The sequence below is a fragment of the Lampetra fluviatilis genome, unplaced genomic scaffold (assembly GCF_964198595.1).
Source record: "Lampetra fluviatilis unplaced genomic scaffold, kcLamFluv1.1 SCAFFOLD_312, whole genome shotgun sequence".
Taxonomy (NCBI): domain Eukaryota; kingdom Metazoa; phylum Chordata; class Hyperoartia; order Petromyzontiformes; family Petromyzontidae; genus Lampetra; species Lampetra fluviatilis.
In genome coordinates this window covers 1-17,162 of record NW_027620986.1, presented here as the reverse complement: position 1 = coordinate 17,162, position 17,162 = coordinate 1, and the positions used below count along the sequence as shown (strand labels likewise).

At 49.3% G+C, this 17,162-nt stretch overlaps 1 long non-coding RNA gene across 1 annotated transcript; it reads right to left on the bottom strand.

Moving 5' to 3' along the window:
• Positions 1-235: 235 nt before the first annotated feature.
• On the bottom strand, positions 236-17,122 carry LOC144954628 (uncharacterized). The gene is made up of 3 exons (XR_013641296.1): positions 15,819-17,122; positions 14,883-14,986; positions 236-261 (listed from the first exon to the last, which is right to left on the bottom strand). It is a non-coding gene; the product is annotated as an uncharacterized LOC144954628 (long non-coding RNA).
• Between the last annotated feature and the right edge of the window lie 40 nt (positions 17,123-17,162).

Genomic DNA, 17,162 nt, shown 5'->3' with positions numbered 1-17,162 from the left:
GTGGAGGAGCTGGTGGTGCAGGAGGAGGAGACCCTGGTGGAGGAGCTGGTGGTGCAGGAGGAGGAGACCCTGGTGGAGGAGCTGGTGGTGCAGGAGGAGGAGACCCTGGTGGAGGAGCTGGTGGTGCAGGAGGAGGAGACCCTGGTGGAGGAGCTGTTGGTGCAGGAGGAGGAGACCCTGGTGGAGGAGCTGTTTGTGCAGGAGGAGGAGACCCTGGTGGAGGAGCTGGTGGTGCTGGAGGAGGAGACCCTGGTGGAGGAGCTGGTGGTGCAGGAAGAAGAGATGAGGGGGGAGACAGAGGAGGTATGGACGAAGGAGCAGGAGGAGGAGATGGTGGTGCAGGTGGAGGAGACATTGGTGGAGAAGATGGTGGAGAAGGAGATGACAAGGAAAGAGGATCAGGTGATGGTGATGCAGGAGGAGAAGAGGAAGCGAGGGAGTCTGGCCCGCATAGGGGGAACCATCCGTTCACTCCTCCGACGCGTGCTGCTGTGTGGTGGCCGGTCCACCACACAGTAGAGGTGGTGGTGGTGGTCACGGATCGTTGTGAACCACGACCACTATCACCATACCCACCACACACACCCTGCACCCACCCACCCCATGATCCCACCCCCACCACATTCCACACAAAGGGTTAGGGGTTTAGAGGGTTAGGGATTTATTAAGTTAAGGGTTTAGAGGTTTTGGGTTATTTCAGGGATAAGGGGTTTAGAGGTTTAGGGATTTCGAGGGTTATAGGGTTTAGGGGTTGAGGGGATTCGAGAGTTAGGGGTTTAGAGGGTTGGGGTTTAGAGGGTTAGGTGTTTAGAGGATTAGGCTATTTGGGGTATAGGGTTTTAGAGGGTTAGGGTTTTCAGGGTAAAGGGGTTTAAGGGTAAAGGAGTTTAGAGGGTAAAGGGGTTTAGAGGGTTAGGAGTTTATAGGGTTTTGGGTTTACAGTGAGGGAAAAAAGTATTTGATCCCCTGCTGATTTTGTACGTTTGCCCACTGACAAAGAAATGATCAGTCTATAATTTTAATGGTAGGTTTATTTGAACAGTGAAAGACAGAATAACAACAAAATCCAGAAAAACGCACGTCAAAAATGTTATAACTTGATTTGCATTTTAATGAGGGAAATAAGTATTTGACCCCCTCTCAATCAGAAAGATTTCTGGCTCCCAGGTGTCTTTTATACAGGTAACGAGCTGAGATTAGGAGCACACTCTTAAAGGGAGTGCTCCTAATCTCGGCTTGTTACCTGTATAAAAGACACCTGTTCACAGAAGAGTTTTAGAAGGTTATGGGTTTAGAGGTTTTGATGTTTAGGGGATTAGGGGTTTATAAGGTGAGGGGTTTAGTGGGTTACGGTTTTACAGGTTGAGGGGTTTAGACGGTTTGGGGTTTATAAGGTTAAGGGTTTAGGCAGTTAAGAGTGTTGGGGGTTTATGGGTTGCGGTTTTATAGGGTGAGGTGTTTAGACGGTTGGGGTCTTAAGGGGAAAGTCCTTCAGAATATTTGGTGTTTAGAGGGATAGAGTTTAGAACGTTTTGAGTTTAGAGGGTTTAGAGAGTTACGTGTTTAGAGGTTTATGGGTTTTAGAGGGTTAGGGGTTTAGAGAGTTACGTATTTAGAGGTTTTTGTGTTTCGATTGTTGGATGTTGAATGGTTTAGATGGTTAGTAGTTGAGGTTATAAGGGTATGTGTTTAGGGGTTTAGAGGTATCGGGGTTTCAAGGGTTAGTGATTTACAGTGTTAGGGGTTTAGTGGTTTGAGAGTTGAGGGTTTAACACGTAGACTTTCACAACTAATATTGTCCATAATAAAGTTTTTTTTCGTTAGTCTCCAACACTAAATGGCACTTTTTGTTGATGTGACAAATTTTACTAATTGGCTGTTTCAGGTGGTGGTTGGTTTAACGACACGTTTATATTTACATAATCTAACAACAAAAAACCTTTATGGGTTTAGAGGGTTCCGGGTGTAGTGGATTATGTGTTTAGAGGGTTAGCATTTTAGGGGCATAGGTGTTTTAAGGGTTAGGTGTCTAGAGGGTTCGTTCTTTAGAGGGTTGGGGTTTAAATGTGTTCGGATTAGGTTACAGATTTAGGGTTTTAGAACGTTAGGGGTTTGAGGGTTAGGGTTTTAGAGGTTGAGGATTTAGGAGGTTATGAGTTCAGAGGGTTAGGGGTCTCGAGGGTTAGTTCTTTAGAGGGTAGTGGTTTAGATTGGTTAGTATTTAGAATGTTAAGGATTTAGGGTTTTAGAAGGTTAGGGTTTCAAGGTTTAGAGGGTTAGGGATTCAGAGGGTTTAGAAGTTTTGGTTTTTAATGGCTTAGACGGTTAGGGTTAAAAGAATAAGGGGTTTAGAGAGTGAGGGTTTTGGTGGGTTAGGGTTTTAAGGGTAAAGGGGTTGAGGGTTAGGGGTATAGGAATTTAGAGGGTTAGGGGTTGAGATGGTTAGTGTTTTGGTGGTTTAGAGTTTAAGCTTTTAGAGGGCGAGGGGTTTAAAGATTAGGGTTGTAAGGGTAAATGGGTTGAGAGGGTTAGCGGTTTAGATGGTTATGGATTTAGATAGTTAGGGGTTTAGAGGGTTTTAATTGTTCGAGGTTTAGTGGTTAAGGTCTCTGTGCGAGTCCAACATGTTTGTATGAGTCTATGGTAAGATAAAAAGAGTTCAGTTTAATTTGTATATTTCGAAACAATTTGTTTACCTTTCCTGTGATGTTTTTGTATTGTATTTTTGTTGTTATTTTCTGACCCACCCGATTGGACGTCTGTGAAAACATCGTTATAGCTCATCAGATTCATCCAGTATAAATAAATATTCAAATTCAAATTCTATTGACATCTGTGCGAATCTATGGATTTCTGTGAGTTTTTGGGCCTTTGAGTGTATGGATCTCTGTGTGAGGCTATGGGTCTCTGTGCATGTCTATCGGTCTCTGTGAGTATGGGGTCGCTGTGTGAGTGAGTGTCTGTAGTAATGTATGAGTCTCTGTTGGAGTCTATGGGTTTCTGGGTATGGTTGTTTGTGCGAGTCTTACATGCACAAATTTAACTTAAAATGGCCATTGAGGGTTGCGGAATCCAAGTTGAATATTAAGTTCCCTGCAGTGCAAGCCAGCTCTCTAGTCGTGTCATCAAACAGCCCCTTTAATTCTTTATAATAATAAAATAGACTTACTCCAGGAGATCCACACTGAGTCACAGTCAAGTGGAGAAAACCCACGCATACGAGGGGCAGCACTTTAAACCGTACAGGCAAAGATGGCGATTATCCCACTTTCTGTACTGCCTTCTCCTGGCCAGCCAGGAGAAGGCACCTCGATGCCCACGGGAAGGGGGTTTCACAACATTCACTGTGTGATCCACTCACCCTTCCTGCCTTCCACTGCTGGATTACAGGCTTGCAACACCACCGCCTGGCGAATAATAGTAATAATTAAGTTTTATAGCGCGCACAAGAACGACTCAGAGGCATGAGGAACCACAGCCGTGCTGGAAGGAAGCCACGTTGTGAGCCAGCTCCAACAATTGTCCAAGCTCTGCGGTCCTCTATGGAGGCATTATGCGCTAATTAATGACGAGTGTTTATACCAGTGGGGGAAATCGGAGTACCCGGAGAAAACCCATGTGTGTGAGGGTGAAACACTCTATCCCTGTACAGGTGAAGATGGCGATTAGTCCACTTGCTCTACTGCCTTCTCCTGGCGAGTCAGGTTATGGCACCTCGACGCCCACGGGAAGGTGATTTGCCAACATCATTGTGCGGTGATTCACCAGCCCTCGCTACCATCCACAGTGCTGGATTAGAGACGTGCGCTACCAACACCAGGCGAATGATAACAACAATAATAACTTTCTACTTCTAACTTGATAACAATAGGCGAAAAATAACAGCAGGCAAATGACAACCACAGGCGAATGAGAACAGTAATTATTATATCCACTTAGAACTTGATAACAATAATTAATTCTACTTTTAACGAAATAACAATTATTTATACTTATAACGTGATTACAACAATAATAACTATTTCTACTTTTAACTTGATAACAGGCGAATGATAACAGGCAAATGATAAAAACAGGCACCACATCTACGCATCTACATAAGGAACGAAACAGGTGAATGTCTCCACAAATCTGGCTGTCGCCTGATGAAGGTAGTTGTAATTACTGGCGAAACGTTGTACTCAGATTGTAAATGTTGTGGCTTGACTCTCCAACACACCGTGAGCTGTACTAGTTACAAATTGGCATGTTCTGACAACCCTTACTAGTTGGCTGTGTCGGGTGGTGGTGGGTTTTAACGACACATTTATATATTTATGCGATCTAACCCAAAAAAGAAACCTCTATTATGGATGATATTGGTCGCGAAAGTCTACGTGTTAAACAAACCCGAAGGAATCAGAGGAAAATCGATGTGACAACGAGAGAAGATGCAAACTCCATATATACAGACATCAGGGTTGGGGTCAAACCTACGAATTCCAATATACCAGTTTAACACGTCGGCTTTCGCGAGGGAGTTTGCATCTCGCCACTGTGGCGCCTCATTATCTGACTCACCCAACCACTAAACTATGAAAGCCACCCACACACTCACTCACCCACTCACTCTGCCACCCACTCAACCGCTAACTCACTCGTTCACTGATCTGTGTTATAAATGTCATTTCTGTACGATTCCAATCATTTTTATAGTCAAAATCGCCAAATTTGCGGAGCTCCGCTGCAAATACAGGAAGAGACGAGAGGTGAGGCAGCGACGAGCTCAGCCTCCCCTGATTACGCAACCCCTCAGTAACTGGATGGAGCGCGGGCAATAAGCGCGTGCCTGTTACTATCTCAGTATGTCACCAATGTAATGTTTGTAGACCCCTTCATTTCATGTCCTCGCCTTCCATACTCCAGGTAACTTATTTCACGTATGTGTATAAAGATATTTAGGCTCGCTGGTCTCGTCATGAAACTGCAATGAAAAAGCACCAGGGGAGGCAGCCATCACATTTGCCTCACTGAGGGGGATGCGTCTAACACGCCCCCCTCCGTGAGGCCACATCCCCCTCAGTGTGTGAATCTGGCTCTGACACAAGCCAGTGCCTCCCCAGCCATTGACCTCACCACACGTCACTGCAACCCACCCACCTATCTACTCACTCAACCACCCACCCAGTCGATCATCCACCCACTAACACTCACCCACCCAACAACTCACTAACCCACCCAGCACTCACTCACCGAGCCAGTCAATCTCTAACCCACCAACTCACTTTTAAACTGACTCTCTCAACTACAACTCACCCAGTCACTAACCCACTCACTCAATTTATAACCCACCCACTACTCACGTAACCTCCTACCCACACACTCACTCATCCACAAACCCACTCACCCCCTCACTCATCCATCCACTCACATACTCACCCAGCCACTCACCTACTCACCCAGTCACATACACATCCACTCACCATGCCACCCACTCAATTTCTAACCCACCCACTCGCCCAACCACTCCCTCAGCAACTCACCCACTAACCACGTAATTATTCACCCACCCAAACATCACTCAACTACCCAATAATTCAACCACCAAAACATTCCACCACCCACTAACTCAACCAACCACTACCACCCACTAACTCAACCACCGAGCCACTCACACTCACCCACTCACCCACCCACCCACGTACTCACCCGCCCACTCACCAACACACTAAACTAAATCTAAATTGTGGTTATTTTACCAGGTAAGGCCGACAGAGCTAAACATCTTTTTCAGAAATGACCTGGTTAAAAATTATAGGTCAACGAAGTGGCTTATGACATGTATTGCAGCCAAATCCTATAAATGCTTGTTGATTTTAAATGTGGAGGGAAATATACAGGTGTCAGGGTCGGGATCAAACCCACAACCTTCTGCATACCAGGCGAAGTAGTTAACATCTCGCCACCGTGGTGCCCCACTGTCTGACTCTCCCACCCACTAACCCACACACTCACCCACTCACTAAATCACCCACTCACTCACTCAACCACTGAGCCATTCATACACTGACCCACTCACTAAGCCACCCACTCAATCACTAACCCACATTCATGCACCCAGCCACTCACTCAGCGACTCACCTACGACGCATCAACCCATCCACTCACTCATCCACCCACGCACCCACCCACTAACGCACGACCCACTCATCCACACAATAAACTAATATTTAATTGGTTTTCATTTTACTGGGTAAGGCCCTGAGCTATAGATCTTTGTTGGAAGCCACCTCAGCACAAATGACAGTTCAATTAAGTGGCTTTTCACGTAGAATGTTATTGCAACCAAATTATATAACTGCATGTTCAAATGTGGAGGGACAACCTGGAGAAAATTCCACGCGACCACGGGGAGAACATAGAAACTCCAAATATCCAAGCGGAAGGGCTGGGATAAAATCCACAACCTCCTGTATACTAGGCGAGGTAGTTAACATCTCGGCACCATGGTGCCTCACTCTCCGACTCACCCACCCACTAACACACGAACTCTCCTCCCATATTCACACACCCATCTATCCAAAAAATCAACCACCCACAGATTCACGCAACAATACACTCACCCACCCACTCACTTATTCACCCACCCACTAAACCATGCACCTATCCACTCACCTATTAGACCACCCACTAACTCAACCACCGAGCCACTCACACTCAACCACTCCCCACGCACTCACCCGCCCACTCACCCGCCCACTCACCAACACACTAAACTAAATCTAAATTGTGGTTATTTTACCAGGTAAGGCCGACAGAGCTAAACATCTTTTTCAGAAATTACCTGGTTAAAAATTATAGGTCAACGAAGTGGCTTATGACATGTATTGCAGCCAAATCCTATAAATGCTTGTTGATTTTAAATGTGGAGGGAAATATACAGGTGTCAGGGTCGGGATCAAACCCACAACGTTCTGCATACCAGGCGAGGTAGTTAACATCTCGCCACCGTGGCGCCCCACTGTCTGACTCTCCCACCCACTAACCCACACACTCACCCACTCACTCAATCACCCACTCACTCACTCAACTACTGAGCCATTCATACACTGACCCACTCACTAAGCCACCCACTCAATCTCTAACTCACACTCATGCACCCAGCCACTCACTCACTCAGCGACTCACCTACGACGCATCACCCCATCCACTCACTCATCCACCCACGCACCCACTCACGCACGCACCCACTCATCCACACAATAAACGAATATTTAATTGTTTTTCATTTTACTGGGTAAGGCCCTGAGCTATAGATCTTTGTTGGAAGCCACCTCAGCACAAATGACAGTTCAATTAAGTGGCTTTTCACGTAGAATGTTATTGCAACCAAATTATATAACTGCATGTTCAAATGTGGAGGGACAACCTGGAGAAAATTCCACGCGACCACGGGGAGAACATAGAAACTCCAAATATCCAAGCGGAAGGGCTGGGATAAAATCCACAACCTCCTGTATACTAGGCGAGGTAGTTAACATCTCGGCACCATGGTGCCTCACTCTCCGACTCACCCACCCACTAACACACGAACTCACCTCCCATATTCACACACCCATCTACCCAAAAACTCAACCACCCACACATTCACGCAACAATCCACTCACCCACCCACTCACTTATTCACCCACCCACTAAACCATGCACCTATCCACTCACCTATTCATCCACCCACTCACACACCCATTAAGCAACCCACCCACTTACCCTGCCACCCACTCAATCTCTAACCGACTCACTCACCCAGCCACGCAATCTCGAACCCACCAATTCACTAATCCTCTCACCAACTCACCAACCCACCTCTCACCCACTCCCACACCCACTCACGTGCAGACCCACCCACTCACTCACCTCAACCATTCACAAATCCACACACCCACTCATTCACCCAACCACCCACCACCCACTCAATCTCTAAACCCATTCACCCACCCACCCACTCAGCCACCCACTAACTCACCCAATCAATCTCTAACCCACTCACCTACCCACCCACCCACTCACCCAGCCACTCACCCAACCACTCGTCTATTCACTCCCAAACAACACACCCACTCACGTCACCCATGGCTTACCCTATCACCCACAATCTCTAACACACTCACTCACCTACTTCCTCAATGACTGACCCACACTCACAGACCCACCCAGTTAATCTCCCACTCTATATGTAGTCCTTACCTCTTCTGGTAATGTGAGATATTCTTTTACCAGGTAAGGCCCACTGAGCTATAAAGATTGTTTTCAGAAGCATCCTCACCACAAATGATAGTTCAACAAAGTCACTGTAACATTTATTGCAACCAATTCCTCTTATTACATGTTTCTAAATGTGGAGTGAAATATACAGGCGTCAGGGTCGGGATCGAACCCACAACATTCTGTATAGCATCTTGCCACCGTAGCGCTCAATTCTTTGACTCACCCACTCAACTACTAAAGCCACCAACTAACCGACTCACAAACCCACTAACCCTGCCACGCACTCAATTTCTAACCCACGCACTAAACCACTCATCCACGCACCCACCTACACATGTGTAGGGGTGTTAGAGAGAGAGCCGTTATGCATGGCAGCTTATGGGAAACAAACACAGTGGGCGGGGCTACGTGAGTGCACGGGGGGTGCTCTCAACGACGTCCGCACCAGGCAGCCCGGGCCCCACCCCTCAGCGGGGGTTGAGTATAAAGGGGGATGTGTCAGAGGGCTCGGGGCAGAATGTTAAAACTAAACCAGTGAAGAGCGAAGATCGTCTAGCTAGAGCCCTGGACTCCCCTGGGACGCCGCCCTTGTCAGGGCCGCGCAGGACCGAGCCAGCGGCGTGGTCCCGAGAACCAGAGCTAGTGCTCTGGGACTCCGGGTACCGTAGCCCGACTTACCAGTGTCGGGCCAGACAGCCTCCCCTAGCCCGTTAGTGGAGGACTAGGAGGTAGGTCAGAGATAGCTAGCAGTGTATTCCCAGCTAGCCGGGTGAGGGGGGCCGATACCCCCTCCAGTGTTGTATGTCCGCGGTTGTGACAACTGTTGCGAAATGAATACGTGTGCCTCAACCCCGGCGTCCAAGAGTCCTCAACGGTATTACACATGCACTCACTAACTCAATCACCCAACAACCCACCCACCAACTCACCCACCCACCTACGCACTCAACCACCCACTCACCCAACTGTAAACAATTTTGTTTTTACAAGGTAAGGCCCACAGAGCTATATAGATCTTATTCAGAAGCAACGTGGCCACAAATTATGGTTTAATCAAGTGGAGTATCACGTAGATATTTATAGCATCCAGATCCTCTAAATGCATGTTGATAAATATGGAGGGAAAACCCAGAGGTCTCGGAGAAAAATCCATCAACCACGAGGAGAACATGCAAACTCCAATTATACAGGCATCAAGATCGAGACCGAACCCACAACCTCCTGTACAAAAGGTAAGGTAGTTAAAATTTCGCCACCATGGGGCTCCACTCTCTGACTCGCAGCCACCCACTCACCTACCCATTCAGCCACATACCCATTCAGCCACCTACCCATTCAGCCACATACCCATTCAGCCACATACCCATTCACCTACCCATTCAGCCACATACCCACTCACCTACCCATTCAGCCACATACCCATTCAGCCACATACCCATTCAGCCACATACCCATTCAGCCACATACCCATTCACCTACCCATTCAGCCACATACCCACTCACCTACCCATTCAGCCACATACCCATTCAGCCACATACCCACTCACCTACCCATTCAGCCACATACCCATTCAGCCACATACCCACTCACCTACCCATTCAGCCACATACCCATTCAGCCACATACCCATTCAGCCACATACCCATTCAGCCACATACCCATTCAGCCACATACCCACTCAAAGACCCACACACCGTGCTAACCACTTACCTACGCACCCACCTACACACCCACTCACTGACTCACTCACTCAACAATTAATTCACCCATCCACTCACCATTTCACTCCCCCAATCATACACCCACCCATCCACCCACTCTATCTCTAACTCACACACTCACCAGCCCACCCACTCACCCAGCCACTTACCTACTCACCCACTCACCCTGCCACCTACTCGACCTGCAACAGACCTACCGACCCAACGAGCCACCTACCCCCTAAACTAAACTACTTTTTATTTCACCAGGTAAGGCCCATTGAGCTATATAGATCCTTTTCAGAATAGACCCCTGAACAAATTATAGATAAACGAAGTGGCTTATCACATAGACATTTATTGCAGCCAAATCCTCTAAACGCATGTTGATTCTAAATGCAGAGGGGAAAACCCGGAGGACCTGCAGCAACATCCACACGACCATGTGTAGAACATGCAAACTCCAAATATACAGGCGACAGGGTCAGGATCGAATCCACAATCTCCTGTATACTAGGCGAGGCAGTGAACATCTCACCACCTTGGCGCCTCACTCTCTGACTCACCCATCCAATCACTCACACGTTAACGTACCCACTCAACCTCCCACATCAACTCACCCACCCACTCGCTGACCCCACTCAGTCAACAACTCACCCACCCATTCGCTGACCCCACTCAGTCAACAACTCACCCACCCTACCACTCACTCAGTTAACCACTTCCTCACCCACCCACTCACCCTACGACCACTCACCAAGCTACACACTCACCTACCAACACACCCATTCACTCACTTGCTCACCCACCCACTTACTCACCCAACCACTAACTGACCCACTCACCCACCCACAAACTCACGAACAAAAAACACACCCACTCAACCCATCGCTCACCCAACCCCTCACTCACCCACTTACTGAATCACCCACCCACGCACTCACCGACCCACCAACTCACTTCACCCACCCAATACTCCCTCACCGAGCCACTCAATCTCTAACCCACCCACTCACCCATCCACCCACTCACCCAACCACCCACTCAATCTCTAAACCACACACAAACCCTGCTACTGACTCAATCTCTTAACCAAAGTTCACAAACCCACCCATCCACTCACTCACCCAGTGACTAACCCACTCACTCAATTTCTAACCCACCCATTCACGCACTACCCAACTAACCTCCTACCCACACACATTCACCCACCCACACATCCATGCACCCACACACTCACCCACTCACTCATCCATCCACTCATTAACTCACCCAGCCGTGCACCTACTCACTCACCCACTTTCAGATCCACTCACCCTGCCACCTACTCAATTTATAACCCACCTACTCACCCAGCCAACCACCCGCCTACTCCCTCAGCCACTCAGCCACTCACCCACTACCAACGTAATTATTGACCCACCCACTAATTTAATCACCTACTAACGTAACCACCCACAAACTCAACCACTGAGTCACTCGAACTTACCCACTCACCAAGCCACCCACTAAATCTCAAACCCACACTGATGCACTCAACCACCCGCCCACTCACCAACACCCTTAACTAAATCAAACATTTTTTTTCCCAGGTAAGGCCCACTGAGCTATATAGATTGTTTTGAGAAGCAGGGTTTGGATCGAACCTACGAACTTAAAAATACCAGGCAAGATAGTTAACAATTTGCCAACATGGCACTCCACTCTCTGACTCTCCCACCCACGATAACACACACTCAAACACCCACCCACTAACTCAACCATCCATTCATTCAACCACCGAGCCAAGCACACACTCACCAAGCCACCCACTCAATCTCTAGCTCACACTCACTCACCCAGCCACTGACCAACTACCCATCAAACATCGCACTCACTCATCCACTCACCCACCCAGCCACTCATCTGCACACTAAATTAAAATTACGCTTTTTGATTTTACCAGGTAAGGCACTCAGCTATATATATTTTTTTCAAAAACCACTTGACCACAAATATCAAATTCTATAATTGCATGTTTTTAAATGTGGAGGGAGAACCCGGAGCACCTGGAGAAAATTCCACGTGACCAGGCGTCAGGGTCGGGATCGAATTTACGACCTCCTGTACAAAAGGCGAGGTAGTTAACAGCTCGCCACCACGGCACTCCACCCACTCACCCATTCAAACACCCACCAACCCACTCACAAACCCACTCACCCTGCCACCCACTCAATCTCTAATCCACTCACTCAACCATTTACTCATCCACTCACCTACTCAACTATTCACACCCCCACTCACACACCCACCCATTCACCCACTCAATCTCTAACCTACCCACCAAATCACTCAATAACACACCTACCAACTCACCCACCCAATAAACTAAATTAAACAATCTTTTTTATTTTACCTGAAAAGGTTCAGATAACTAAATTAATATTTTTCAGAAGTGGCCTGGTTACAAATGATAGGTTAACGAAGTGGATTATCATGAAGACATTCATTGCAGCCACATCCTCTAAATGCATGTTGATTTTAAATCTGGAGAGAAAACCTGGAGGACCCGGAGCAAAATCCACACGACCACGGGGAGAACATGCCAACTCCAAATATACAGGTGGAAGGGATGGGATCGAATTCACAAAATCCTGTATACTAGGTGAGGTAGTTAACATCTCACCACCGTGGTGCCTCACTCTTTGACTCATCCACCCACCCAATCACACACTAACTCACCTGCTCAACCTTCGATATTCACTCACCCACCCACTAACTGACTCACCCACCCACTCACCCAACAATCTACTCACCCGCCCACTAACCTATTCACTCAACCCCTCACTCACCCACTCCCCCACACAATATCGCACTGAACTACCCACGCTCTCACTCGAGCAATCACTCATTAATTCACCCACCCACCACCCACTCACCTATTCACCCACCTAATCAACCATCCACCCACTCCTGCTCCCATACACTCACTTATCCAGGCACTCACCTACTCACCCACCGACTTACTCACCCATTAAGCCACTCACCCACTCACCCTCCCAATCACCTAATTACCCACCCACTCAATCTCTAACCCACCAATTTACTAATCCACTCACCAACCCACCTCTCACCCACTCCCTCACCCACTCAATCACTTCAAACCATTCACTCACCCACCCACCCACTAATTCACACAATCACCGACCACCCACTCAATCTCTAACCCACACCCACCTACTCACTCACCCAACGACTCACTCAACAATCCACTCCTCCACACACTCATCTATTCACTCACATTCAACACACCCACTTCTCTAACACACTCACTCACCTACTCCCTCAACCACTCACCCACCGACTCACCCACCGACTCACCCACCGACTCACCCACCGACTCACCCACCGACTCACCCACCGACTCACCCACCGACTCACCCACCGACTCACCCACCGACTCACCCACCGACTCACCCACCGACTCACCCACCGACTCACCCACCCGACTCACCCACCGACTCACCCACCGACTCACCCACCGACTCACCCACCGACTCACCCACCGACTCACCCACCGACTCACCCACCGACTCACCCACCGACTCACCCACCGACTCACCCACCGACTCACCCACCGACTCACCCACCGACTCACCCACCGACTCACCCACCGACTCACCCACCGACTCACCCACCGACTCACCCACCGACTCACCCACCGACTCACCCACCGACTCACCCACCGACTCACCCACCGACTCACCCACCGACTCACCCACCGACTCACCCACCGACTCACCCACCGACTCACCCACCGACTCACCACCGACTCACCACCGACTCACCCACCGACTCACCCACCGACTCACCCACCGACTCACCCACCGACTCACCCACCGACTCACCCACCGACTCACCCACCGACTCACCCACCGACTCACCCACCGACTCACCCACCGACTCACCCACCGACTCACCCACCGACTCACCCACCGACTCACCCACCGACACTCACCCACCGACTCACCCACCGACTCACCCACCGACTCACCCACCGACTCACCCACCGACTCACCCACCGACTCACCCACCGACTCACCCACCGACTCACCCACCGACTCACCCACCGACTCACCCACCGACTCACCCACCGACTCACCCACCGACTCACCCACCGACTCACCCACCGACTCACCCACCGACTCACCCACCGACTCACCCACCGACTCACCCACCGACTCACCCACCGACTCACCCACCGACTCACCCACCGACTCACCCACCGACTCACCCACCGACTCACCCACCGACTCACCCACCGACTCACCCACCGACTCACCCACCGACTCACCCACCGACTCACCCACCGACTCACCCACCGACTCACCCACCGACTCACCCACCGACTCACCCCACCGACTCACCCACCGACTCACCCACCGACTCACCCACCGACTCACCCACCGACTCACCCACCGACTCACCCACCGACTCACCCACCGACTCACCCACCGACTCACCCACCGACTCACCCACCGACTCACCCACCGACTCACCCACCGACTCACCCACCGACTCACCCACCGACTCACCCACCGACTCACCCACCGACTCACCCACCGACTCACCCACCGACTCACCCACCGACTCACCCACCGACTCACCCACCGACTCACCCACCGACTCACCCACCGACTCACCCACCGACTCACCCACCGACTCACCCACCGACTCACCCACCGACTCACCCACCGACTCACCCACCGACTCACCCCACCGACTCACCCACCGACTCACCCACCGACTCACCCACCGACTCACCCACCGACTCACCCACCGACTCACCCACCGACTCACCCACCGACTCACCCACCGACTCACCCACCGACTCACCCACCGACTCACCCACCGACTCACCTACACACCCACTCAGTTAATCACTGTGTAGTCCTCACCTCTTCCAGTATTGTGAGATATTCTTCCTCCCAGCGGTATCTTCACGACAACGCCCTGGGGGGTGGGCAAGCCTCTCAACGAGTCGGGCGAGTGGGACAACAGCCTGGTCAAGTTGGGTTCATAGCGCAGTGCGGCACACGCATACACACAAGCAGACCACACACATATGAACACAATAACAACAGTTGGAGCCACTCACGCGATAGGGATGGACCGCATGGTCCACTCCAGCTCGATGTACGGCTTGCCCGGATACAATGTTAACTACCTCGTCTGGTATACAGGATGTTGTCGGTTAGATCCCAACCCTGACACCTGTATATTTAGAGTTTGCATGTTCTCTCCGTGGTCAAGTGGATTTTTATTCTAGTCCTCTGGATTTTCCCTACACATTTAGAAACAGGCGTTTATAGTAGTTGGCTGCTATAAATTTCCACATAAGGAACGTTGTTGACCTATCATTTGTGGCCAGGTCACTTCTAAAAAAAGAGTTATGTTACTCAGTAAGATGGTTGAGACACAGGTGATGAGCCTGTGTGTAAGGGGTTGAGTGAAGTGAGCGGTTTAATTCATGATTGAGTGACTGATTGGTTTAGTGAGTGGCTGGGTGAGTGAGTGAGTGAATGGTTGAGTGAGTGGCTGAATGAGTGGTTGATGGAGCGATTGGTTCATTGAGAGAGCGGGTGGTTGAGTGAGCGAGTGAGTGGTTCAGTGAGTGAGTGGTTGAGTGAATTAGTGAGTGGTTGAATGAGTATTTGAATGAGTGTTTGAACCAATGAGTGAGTGGTTGAGCGCATGAGTGTGTGGTTGAGTGAGTGGTTGAGTGAGTAGTTGAGTGAGTGGTTTAAGTTAGTGGATGAGTGAGTGAGTGGTTGTATGAGTGGCTGAGTGAGTGAGTGAGCGAGTGGATGAGTGAGTGAGTGGCTGGCGCGCACCTTGCCTGTGTTGTCCAGAGTGTCCCGCTGATGCCGCCCCACTGTGTTGCTGCACTCCGCCAGGGTGAGAGCGGCGGTGCCGCGCCCGCAGCTGCTCCAGCGACTACGCCATCTTGCCCAGCCCCTCCTGGCGAGCACGCAGCATGCCCTGGAGCTCCCATCGTTGAGTGAGTGTGACTGATTGAGTGAATGGTTGAGTGGTTGAGTAAGTGATTAAGTGAGTGAGTGGTTGAGTGAGTAAGTAGCTTCGTGAGTAAGTAGCTTCGTGAGTGCGCGGCTGAGTGGTTGAGTGTGTGGCTGAGTGAGTGGCTAAATGAGTGAGTGGCTGAGTGAAAGGGTGAGTGGCTGAGTGAAGGAAGTGAGCGGCTGAGTGAGTGAGAAAGTAATTGGTTGAGTGGTTGAGTAAGTCATTAAGTGAGTGAGTGGTTGCTCTAGTGAGTGGTTAAGTGAATGGTTAAGTGAGTGGTTAAGTGAGTGGTTAAGTGAGTCCCCAAGCCAAGAGGATTCTGGTGAGTCGTTGAGTGAGTGGTTTGGTGAGGGGTTGAGTGAAAGTTTGAGTGAGGGGTTGAGTGAGTGAGTGAGTGGTAGAGTGAGCAAGCGAGTGGTTGAGTGAGTGAATGGTTGAGTGAGCGAGCGGTTGAATGAGCGAGTGGTTTAGAGAGCGAGTGGTTGAGTGACTGAGTGAGTGAGTGGCTGAGTAAGTGAGAGCATGATGGTTGAGTGATTGAGTGGGTGGTTGAATGATTGGTTGAGTGGTTGAGTTAATTATTGATTGAGTGAGTAGTTGAGTGAGTGAATATCTGAGTGAGTGAGCGGCTGAGTAGTTGAGTGAGTCATTGAATGAGTGTGTGGCTGAGTGAGTTTGTGGCTAAGTGAGTGAATGGCTGAATGAATCACAGCTATGATAAAAATGGACATCAGCACATAAGTGGTCTTGTATTCACTCAGTAAATGAAGTTTAATATAAAATTGTACACTCACAGGATCGAGATAAAGATGACATTGCACATCGGAGTAAACTGAGTTGCGGCTATGATGAAATTTTGCATTAGCATAACAATGATTTATTAGCATATAAAATGACTTTTTGCAGAGCGATTTAATACAAAGGTCTAATAGACTACATTAATTTATTTTTTTATAAAAAGTACATACAAACCAGGCATCAATACCGTTGCTTTGTATGATCTGTGAAACGCTTGCAGCTGTATCGACTGAGTGGAATCAATACAATTAGTATCGATTCACAATCAACAAAGACCATATATGGGAAAATCTCTGATCGGTGATTTTGATTGCATCGTATTGCAGCGCCCCTTTGATGATGTTATAAAGCACTTGCCC